General features: G+C 37.1%; 1 pseudogene; it reads left to right on the top strand.

Annotated features, from left to right (window-relative positions):
• The first annotated feature begins 2,647 nt into the window (after window positions 1–2,647).
• LOC144366956 (rho-related GTP-binding protein RhoU pseudogene) lies at window positions 2,648–3,351 on the top strand (annotated as a pseudogene).
• The last annotated feature ends 7,754 nt before the right edge of the window (window positions 3,352–11,105 follow it).

Raw genomic sequence — 11,105 nt, 5'->3', positions numbered from 1 at the left:
GCAGCCAATGTGGAAAACAGAATGGAGATTTCTTGGAAAATTGGGAATGGGACCACCATTTGACCCAGCTATTCCTCTCCTTGGTCTGTACCCAAAGGACTTAAAAACATCATACTACAGGGATACAGCCACATCAATGTTTATAGCAGCACAATTCACAATAGCTAAACGGTGGAACCAACCTAGATGCCCTTCAGTAGATGAGTGGATTAAAAATGTGGCATATATACATAATGGAATATTATGCCCAAATAAAAGAGAATAAAATCATGGCATTTGCAGGTAAATGGATGGAGTTAGAGAAGATAATGCTAAGTGAAGTTAGCCATTCCCCAAAACCCAAATGCTGAATGTTTTCTCTGATACGAGGAGGCTGATTCATAGTGGGGTAGGAAGAGGAAACGTGGGAGGAATAGACAAACTAGATATGACAGAAGGGCGGGAAGGGAAGGGAAGGGGTATGGGGTTAGAAATGATGGTGGAATGTGATGGACATTATTATCCAAAGTACACATGGATTGGTGTGAATATACTTTGTGTATAATCAAAGATATTAAAAATTATGCTCTATATGTGTAATAAGACTTGTAATTCATTCCACTATCATATATAAATAAAAATTTAATTTAAAAAAAATAGGCTATCTTTTCTTCAATGTATGTTTATGGCACCTTTGTCTAGTAGGAGATAACTATATTTATGTACATTTGTCCATGTATCTTCTATTCTGTTCCATTGATCTCCTGTTTTCATGCCAATATCATGCCATTTTTATTACTATAATTGAAGGTCTGATATTGTGATGCCTCCTGCTTCACTCTTCTAGTTAAGGATTGCCTTAACTATTATAGATCTCTTATTTTTCCAAATGAATTTCATGACTGCTTTTTCTGTTTCTAGGAAGAGGGTCATTGGAAGTGTAATAGAAATTGCATTAAATCTCTATAGTTCTTTTGGTAGTATGGCCATTTTGACTATGTAAATTCTGCCTATCCAAGAATACAAGAATATGGGAGATCTTTCCAACTTCTAAGATCTTCTTCACTTTCTTTCTTTAGTGTTCTGTAGTTTTTATTAGAGAGGTTTTTCATCTCCTTTGTTAAATTGATTCCCAAGATTTTTTTTTAGGCTATTGTGAATGGGATAGTTTTTTCCTCACTTTCAGCTGATTCATCACTGGAGTATAGGAATGCATTTGATTTATGGGTGTTAACTTTGTATCCTGCTACCTTGCTGGATTTATTCATGAATTCTAGAAGATTTCTGGTGGAGTTTTTTGGGGGGTGTGTGGTTTCTAGATACAGAATCTAGTAATCAGCAAATAGGGAGGGTTTGAGATCTTCTTTTCCCATTCAGATCAATTTAATTTCCTTCTTCTAATTGTTCTGATTAGGTTTTCAAGAACTATGTCAAATAGAAGTGGTCATAGAGGGCATCTCTGTCTTATTCCAGTTTTTAGAGGGAATGCTTACAATTTTTTTTTCATTTAGAATGATGTTGGCCGTGGGTTTAGCATACTAAAAAGTTTCTAGCATTCACAATGTTGAGGTATGTTTCTACTATCCCTAGTTTTTCTTGTGTTTTGAGCATGAATGAATGCTGAATTTTGTCAATGCTTTTTCCGCATCATAAAATAATCATGTAATTCTTGTCTTTAAGTCTACTGATGTGATGAAATACGTTTATTGATTTCTGTATGTTGAACCAATGTAGCATTCCTGGAATGAGCCCTATTTGATCATGCTGCACTATCTTTTTAATATTTTGGTATGTTATTTGCCAGTATTTTATTAAGAATTTTTGCATCTATGTTCACCAGAGATATTGGTCTGAAGTTTTTTTTCTTTGATATGTCATTGTCTGGTTTCAGTATTTATTTGGAAAAGTTCTCTCCTTTTCTATTTCATGGAATAATTTGAGGAAGATTGGTGTGAGAGAATCTATCTGGTTGATAGATTTTTCTTTTTTGGAAGTCTTTTGATGAAGTGTTCTATTTCATTGCTTGAAATTGATCTACTTAAATTTCTGTCCCCATGATTCATTTTGTGTAAGTTAAATGTCCCTAAAAAGATTTTCTATTTTATTGGAGTATAAATTTTCAAAATAGCTTCTAATTTTTCTATATATTTCCATAGTGTCCATGGTGATATTTTCTTTTTCATCATTAAAAAAACGTGTATCACTACCTAAAGTAAACTAAATGAACCAGAAAAATGAAGCATTTATACATTAAAATGACTAAGACATCTTAGATCAGCAAATCTTGCTTCCAAACTGGGGAAACAAGTCCATGTACTCTTTTGTACAGATAAACAGGACATATCCCATGGAGATAGAGAGAAGCAGATACATACAGTTAGAAAGAGAACTATTGGAAGTTAAAATCTACTGGACTTTTGCTGCTGAGGCATGAGACCGCAGCATGAGCCTTGGCTCAGAGAGAAGGATCATGCCGAAGGGAAAAAAACTAACTAAAAAATAAGAAAGCTTCCTCAAAGTGTCAGTAAAGATTTTTCTCAAGAATCTTATAGTAATTTTTTTAAAACTTGCATTTTGGGCCACCTTGCAGCTGGGGGTAGAGCTGCCCCAGAGGTGGCCTCTGGTCTGTGCCCAGCTGAGGAGTAATGGTCCCACAGTACTGGTGCCCATGCTGTCTGGCCACTGTGACCCAGTAATAGAGCTGGGAGCTGAGAGCTGGGGCCCAGGGCAAAGGGCAGAAGTTGGGCAGGGCACTGCTAACGCCAAGAAGCACGGTGTCCAGTGCTCGCTGGTAGGCGATGGCATGGTTGGCAAGACCAGCCTGGTGGGAGCTACACCACCAAAAGCTACCCCACCAAGTACATACATCCCCACTGCCTTGAACAACTTCTTGGTGTGGTGTCAGTGAGCCTGTGAGACTCCAGCTCAGTGACCCAGCAGGACAGGATGAGTTTGACAAGCTGAGGGCCTGTGCTGTACCAACGCAGACATCTTACAGCTCTGTTTCAGTGTGGTGAGCCCCACCTCTTTTCAAAACGTCAGTGAGAAGGGGTTGCAGATATCTAGTGCCACTGCCCCAAAGCTCCCATCATCTTGGTGGAGATGCAGTTAGACCTCAGAGAAGATGTCCAAGTGCTCATCTAGCTGGACGAAGGCAGGGAGAAGCCCATGGCTGAGGAGGCAGCCAAGCTGTGGGGCTCAGGAAATCAAAGATGCCTCCTACATGAAGTGTCCAGCCTTGACTAAGAAAAGCCTCAAGGGCAAGGACTGCTATGACTGGCATCTGGCACTCAGCAAGCAGACTCCCTGCAGCAGCCCCGGGAGTATTAAGACAGGACTCAGGACAAAGGGAGGGACCTGTCCAGGTCCTAGTAAAGAAAGATCCCTCGGATATGGAAGTTTGCTGTAAAGAAGGAGAAATAAAAAATTAAGGAAGAAGAAATAGGAAAATCTGGCTATTAGGGAAGAGACTGAAGAAGTTTCAATAAGGGGATAAAAACTCTGTGCAAGCAAACAATCAAAGGTAACATCAAAACAACTGAATCCCACGGATAATTATATCCCACCTTTGTCAAACCAAGGCTTAACTACAAACAGGCTAAGAGGAAAGCAGTCATTTGAATGTATTGTTAATATGAATATATGTATATTTTCAAATCTATTCACAGTGAGAAAACACAACCATATACAATGCACACAAATCTTTCAAAATGGAGAAAAGTTCAAAATGATACAATAACAGAAAAAGATATTTGAAAAATTGGAAATGTTCAAAGTTAAAAAAATGAATAATAATACGTTAAAATGTGGGGAAATATGGAGAAACATAGACAAGAAAACTGAAAGAAAAATAAGAGAAAATCAAACTGTTGAAGGAAACAGTATACTGAACCAGGAAAGTCAAAGGCTGCTTCCCACTGGCACTCCAGATTGGATAAAAACAATATCATTTCATTGATTAAGGTGTACATACCTGGCAAATTGATCTGCCTTCAGAATGTTTACTTCTGAATTTCAGATTCTTTGTATTCTTTTGCACGGAAAATGAAAACGGGACATTTTTTCCTGAACATACTAATGTCTCCTATCTCACTGATAAAGTGGCAATTCACAGTCTTTTGTCATTTCCTTTTTGTCTTTAATTGGTTCCATTGTTTAATACTCCAAGAATTGCTACTGTCTCCTTAGAGCTTCTGTGTAAGCTTCTATAAGACAATTATGTATGGATCAGAGTAGTCAAACTTATCAGAGAGTCATTTTTCCAGTGGTTCTCTCTGTGAAAGGAAAAGCCTTGTTTGCATCACACAAAGAGAGAGAAAATAGGTGGTGAAAGGAAAGTGATCACTACACTCCGAGTAACCAAGAGTTCTTTATTGCAGCAGGCAGTGTCTGACTGACAGGGAAGGAAGGGAAGAGAAGAGAGAGAGAGAGAGAGAGAGAGAGAGAGAGAGAGAGAGAGAGAGAGAGAGAGAGAGAGAGAGAGAGAGAGAGAGAGAGAGAGAGAGAGAGAGAGAGAGAGAGAGAGAGAGAGAGAGAGAGAGAGAGAGAGCAGGGGAGAGTTTTTATAGCCAAAATCTAATGGGGTCTCTGGGTCTGCAAGCTGCCTTATTGGCAAACAATGATTGGATCATATAGTAGTTGCTAAGGATGTCATCTTCTGCCCAGGCAGACTGGGCAGGGGTCAGATGTGGGTTTCCATTGCACCAGACAGATGGGGGCTTAGTGTTCAGCTTTGAGTGGGGCTGAGTGTTCAGCCTTGAGACAATCAATAAGGAACTAGTCGGGTAGGGGTCGAGTGTGCAGCCCACCCTGCAGCTAACATTTATTCAGCCTGCCCTGCAGCTAACAGATGGAACTACGAAATTAGCAAAAGAGGATTAGTGAGAGTAATTGCAACAATTTCTAACCAGCACTTCTCAATGGAAAACTGGATTTTCTTTGTAAGTATTTGTCCCTTGTCTGTTCCTGTATTTTGCCATGCTACTAAGTACATTCCCTACAGAACTAGCTTCATTGTGGTGAGGTGTTTCATCCAAACTAGTTTTGACTAAAAACTTGGGGACACTGTTGTGTGCCATGACACAATAAATATATTCCTTATAGTTGTTCTATTGCCATTGTTCCAGAAAACTCCTGCTATGTGTTTGGCCCTGTCAGTTATATGCTAATGATTTTGCTAGTGACTTGTTTTTCTGTCAGTCTTTCAGCTTTCAGTTAGTGTTATAGGCCTGAACAATCAGTTTAGGAAACAAACACTGAAAAATCTTGTTCTTTCATTTGACAAATCCCCCCCCCAAAAAAAAAGGACATATAAGTTTTTATTGCCTTAGTTGCCTATCAGTAAAATAAATAATATTCATTCAAGAAGAGTCTCCAGGAATGGTCCCAAAGAAATACTTTGTAACAAAATATCAGTCTCATATACTTTTACTATTTTACATTTTTATACTTTTGATTATTTTACCATCTTATTTAATAACAGATGAGAGTTATAAAAATGAAACTTTAACCAGTAATTTATGGATTTAAAAACTGTATTTGTTAAGTACCTAGAGCATACAGAGAGACAGAGGATGTTTTGAGTGTTTTGTTCTGAGCTAGAGCTCCTACCATGTGCCTGACACTTGTGTTCTTGTGTTTCCTTCCTTCCTTCCTTCCTTCCTTCCTTCCTTCCTTCCTTCCTTCCTTCCTTCCTTTCTTTTCTCTTTCTCTCTTTCTCTCTTTCTTTCTTTCTTTCTTTCTTTTTCTTTTCTTTCTTTTCTTTCTTCCTTCTTTCTTTCTTTCCCAAAAATTGAACTCAGGGGCACTTACCCTGTGAGCAATATCCCCAGTTTTTTATACTTTTTAAATTTTGAGACAGAGCCCTGCTTAGTTGCTTAGGACCTCGCTGAGATGCTGAGGCTGATCTCAAACTTGGGATCTTCCTGCCTCATCCTCTCAAATCACTGGGATTACAGGCTTCACCACACCCAGCCACTATTTTTTTCTTAATAGTAATCACATGGCTTAAAAATATTTGTGACTAATAAACAATTGTTTAAACCTATTGTTTACTAATTAAGTCACTGTCATTCAGAGATTTTGAGTGATTATCCCATGATTCCCAAATCAACAAATAGCTGGCCTGTTATCTGACCTTCTACCAGCATGGCTGACAAAGCCATTCTCTCACCCCTGAGAATAGATTGATAGGGACCCATGAGGCATTAAGATCAAGGTGTAGATCCATACCAAATGAATTCAGAAACTCAATCTCAGTTATGTGTTCATTTTGATTCAGACTTTACCTGGGAAGCTTGGATATAGTGCAAGAGTTTGTCTTATTATATGGTATAGTTGTTTTGATAACCAGGACCATTTTTTAAATTATTTTATTTTATTTTTTAAATTTAAATGAGTTTATTTATTATAATTTGTTATACATCATAGCAGAATGCATTTCAATTCATAGAATTGTGCTCATATAGAGCACAATTTTCATTTCTCTGGTTGCACTCAAAGAAGAGGCACACCATTCATGTCTTCATACATGTACTTAGGGTAATGATGTCCATCTCATTCCAACATCTTTCCTACCTCAATTCCCCTCCTTCCTCTACCTCCCCTTTGCCCTAACCAAAGTTCCTCCATTCCTTCCATGTTCCCTCACCCCACCCCCATTATAGATCAGCATCCACATTTCATAGAAAATTTAGCTACTGTGAATGCTGCTGCTATAAACATGGCTCTATCACTGTATTATGCTGTTTTTAATTCATCTAGGTACAAATCTGAGGAGTGGGATAGCTGAGTCAAATGGTGGTACCATTCCAAGTTTTCAAAGGAATCTCCACACTGCTTTCCATATTGGTTGCACCAATTTGCTGTCCCATCAGCAGTGTATGAGTGTGCCTTTCCCCCCACATCCTCGCCAACACTTACTGTTGTTTGTATTCTTAATTGCTGCCATTCTGACTGGTGTGAGATGAAATCTTAGAGTAGTGGGCTGGGGATGTGGCTCAAGCAGTAGCGCGCTCGCCTGGCATGCGTGCGGCCCGGTTCGATCCTCAGCACCACATACCAACAAAGATGTTGTGTCCGCTGAGAACTAAAAAATAAATATTAAAAAAAATTCTCTCTCTCTCTCTCTCCTCTCTCACTCTCTCTAGAAAAAAAAAAGAAATCTTAGAGTAATTTTGATTTGCAATTCTCTAATTGCTAGAGATATTCAACATTTTTTCAAATATTTGTTGGTTGATTATATATCATCTTCTGAGAAGAGTTTGTTTAGTTCCTTAGCTCATTTATTGTTTGGGTTATTTGTTTTTTGGTGTTAAGATTTTTGAGTTCTTTATATATTCTACAGATTAGTGCTCTATCTGATGTGTGTGTGGTAAAAATTTGCTCCCATTCTCTCTTCATCTTACTGATTGTTTCTTTTGCTGTGAAGAAGCTTTTCAGTTTGAATCCATCCCATTTATTGATTCTTGATTTTATTTCTTGTGCTATAGGAGTCTTGTTGAAGAAGTGGGGGCCTAATCCAACATGATGAAGATTTGGGCCTACTTTTTCTTCTTCTATTAGGCATACGGTCTCTGGTTTAATTCTTAGGTTCTTGATCCACTTTGAGTTTAGTTTTGTGCATGGTCAGAGATAGAGGTTTAATTTCATTTTTAATATCATATGGATTTCCCATTTTCCCAACACCATTTATTGAAAAGGCTATCTTTTCTCCAAAATACATTTTTGGCACCTTTATCTAGTATGAGATAATTATATTTATGTGGGTTTGTCTCTATGTCCTCTATTCTGTACCATTGATCTACCAGTCTGTTTTGGTGCCGATACAATGCTGTTTTTGTTACTATTGCTCTGTAATATAGTTTAAGGTCTGGCATAGTGATAATATCTGCCTCACTGTTCTTGCTAAGGATTGCTTTAGCTATTCTACTCTTATTTTTCCAGATGAGTTTCATGACTGCTTTTTCTATTTCTATGAGGAATGTCATTGGGATTTTGAATGGTATTGCATTAAATAGGTATAATGCTTTTGGTACTATGGTCATTTTGACAATATCCAAGAACAAGGGAGATCTTTCCATCTTCTAAGCTCATCTTTAATTTCTTTCCTTAGCATTCTGCACTTTTCATTGTAGATGCCTTTCACCTCTTTCATTAAGTTGATTCCCAAGTATTTTTTAGGCTATTATAAATGTGGTAGTTTTTCTAGTTTCTCTTTCAGAGGATTTGTAACTGAGGTACAGAAATACCTTTGATTTATGGGTGTTGATTTCAGCTACTTTGCTGAATTTATTTATTAGTTCTAGAAGTTTCCTGGTGGAATTTTTTGGATGCCCTAGGTATAGAATCATGCTATGAAAAAATAGTGATAGTTTAAGTTTTTTTTCATATCTGTATGCCTTTCATTTCTTTCATCTCTCTAATTGCTCTGGCTATAGTTTCAAGAACTGTTAAATACAAGTGATGAAATATGGCATCTCTGTTTTGTTCCAGTTTTTAGAGGGAATGCTTTCAATTTTTTTTCCATTTAGAATGATGTTGGCCTGTGGCTTAGCACAGATACCTTTTACAATGTTGAGATATGTTGGGGCTGGGGATGTGGCTCAAGCGGTAGCGCGCTTGCCTGGCATGCGTGCAGCCCGGGTTCCATCCTCAGCACCACATACCAACAAAGATGTTGTGTCTGCCAAGTACTGAAAAATAAATATTAAAAAATTCTCTCTCTCTCTCTCTCTCTAAAAGAAAAAAGAAAAAAGAAAAGAAAATGGCAATAAATATTTCTTTTAAAAAAATGTTGAGATATGTTTCTATTGTTCCTAGTTTTTCTAGTGTTTTGAACATGAAGGAGTGCTGTATTTTGTCAAATGGTTTTTCTGCATCTATTGAGATGATCATAGGATTCTTACCTTTAAGCTTATTGATGTGATGAAATACATTTATCAATTTCCGTATGTAGAGCCAACTTTGCACCCCTGGGATGAACCCCACTTGATTGTGGTGCACTATCTTTTGATATGTTTTTGTATTCAAATTGCCAGAGTTTTATTGAGAATTTCTGCATTGTACACTAGAAATGTACACTAGAAATATTGGTCAGAAATTTTCTTTCTTTGATGTGTCTTTGTCTGGTTTTGGAATCAGGGTGATATTGGCCTCATAGACTGAATTTGGAAGTGTTTCCTCTACTTCTATTTCATGAAATAATTTGAGGAATATTGGTATTAGTTTTTCTTTGGAGGTCTTATAGAACTCAGCTTTGGATTCATCTGGTCTGAGCTTTTCTTGGTTGGTACGCTTCTGATGGCGTCTTCTATTTCATTGCTTGAAATTAAAATGTTTAACTATGTATATCGTCCTAATTCAGTTTAGGTAAATTATATGATTTTAGATATTTGCTGATGTCTTTAATATTTTCTATTTTATTGTAGTACAAATTTTCGAGATAATTTCTAATTATCTTCTGTCTTTCTGTAGTGTCATTTTGATATTTCCTTTTTCATCATAGATTTTAGTAATTCTCTCTCCTTCTCTTCATTAACATCATTAAAGGTTTATCAATTTTATTTATTTTTTCAAAGAACCAATTATTTGTTTTGTCAATTTCTTCAATTGTTTCTTTTGTTTCAATTTCATTGATTTCAACTCTGATTTTAGTTATATCCTGTCTTCTGCTTTTGGTATTGATTTCTTCTTTTTTTTTCCTATGGCTTTGAGATGTAATTTTAGGTCATTTATTCATTGACTTTTTCTTCTTTTGTGGAATGAACTCTACACAATGAACTTTCCTCTTAGTACTGCCTTCATAGTGTCCCAGAGATTTTGATATTTTGTTATCAGTATTCTCATTTACCTCTACAATTTTTTAATTTCCTCTTTGATGTCTTTTGCAATCCATTTTTCATTCAATAGTATATTACTTAGTCTCCAGGTTTGGGAGTGGCTTCTATGTTTTATTTTATCATTGATTTCTAATTTCATTCCATTACAATATGATAGAATGCAGGGTGGTATCTCTACTTTTTTGTATTTGCTAAGAGTTGCTTCGTGACATAATATATGGTCTATTTTAGAGAAAGATCCATGTGGTGCTGAGAAGAAAATGTCATAAAATCATTTGCCACGGCTGAGTAATATTCCATTGTTTGTGTGTGTGTGTGTGTGTGTGTGTGTGTGTGTGTGTGTGTATTTATCTGTTGAAGGGCACCAAGCTTGGCCCCATACCTTAGATATTGTGAATTGTTCCAGTATAAACATATTGATGCAGCTGCCTCACTGGGTTATGCTAATTTTAGTTCCTTTGAATACATACCAAGGAGTGGTATAACTGGGTCAATGGTGGTCCCATTCCTAGTTTTTAGAGAAATCTCCATGCTGGTTTCCAGAGGGGTTGTACCAATTTGCAGTCCAACCAACAAGGTATGAGTATGCCTTTTACCCCACATCCTCACCAACATTTATTGTTACTTGTATTCTTGATAATTGCCATTCTGGTTGAAATGAGACGAAATCCCAGCGTAGTTTTACTTTACACATAGCTGAGTGTTATAACAATAGAATAGGAGAGCTTGTCTAGTGAACTCAACTGAAGAAGGTAAGATAGAAGTTAGTACTCAAACCCCATCTAGAGGATCAGAATGGAAGTAATAGAAGAAAAACAGGTTTGAAGAGGAACAACGCTGAGTTTAGAGGTTTAGGTTTTGAGAAAATAGAGCATTAGGTTTTTTGACCAATTTGATAAAGACCAAACAAACATGAATGACAGAGGATGTTGGGAGCTATCTAGAAAGACATTTAAATTTGGTGCCCAAGGGGGTGCTGAAGAGGTTGCTGTTGCATGCTTTTCTGCTTTAAGTTTCTGTGGAAAGATCTTAAAATATTTTGAGCCACTGGAAAGAGCAGAGAGCAATGTGAGGAAGGGTTAGAGTTCCTCAAGCATCATGGAGCTTGAAGTTCCTGAACTTCAATTTTCTATGTCCCTGAACAGATGTCTGCTCACATTCATCCAACTCACTGATTCCATTCCTATGTAGGGTCGGGCTGAATTGTGATTGGGTGGTAGAGCCATCATGAAGCTTCAATTGAGTATTTGGGTAACATGTTCACACCGAGATCAGTGACTGACACTC

Source organism: Ictidomys tridecemlineatus, chromosome 1 (assembly GCF_052094955.1).
Source record: "Ictidomys tridecemlineatus isolate mIctTri1 chromosome 1, mIctTri1.hap1, whole genome shotgun sequence".
In the NCBI taxonomy this organism is placed as follows: domain Eukaryota; kingdom Metazoa; phylum Chordata; class Mammalia; order Rodentia; family Sciuridae; genus Ictidomys; species Ictidomys tridecemlineatus.
The sequence above is the reverse complement of the archived record's forward strand: the minus strand, read 5'-3'. Positions and strand labels throughout refer to the sequence as shown.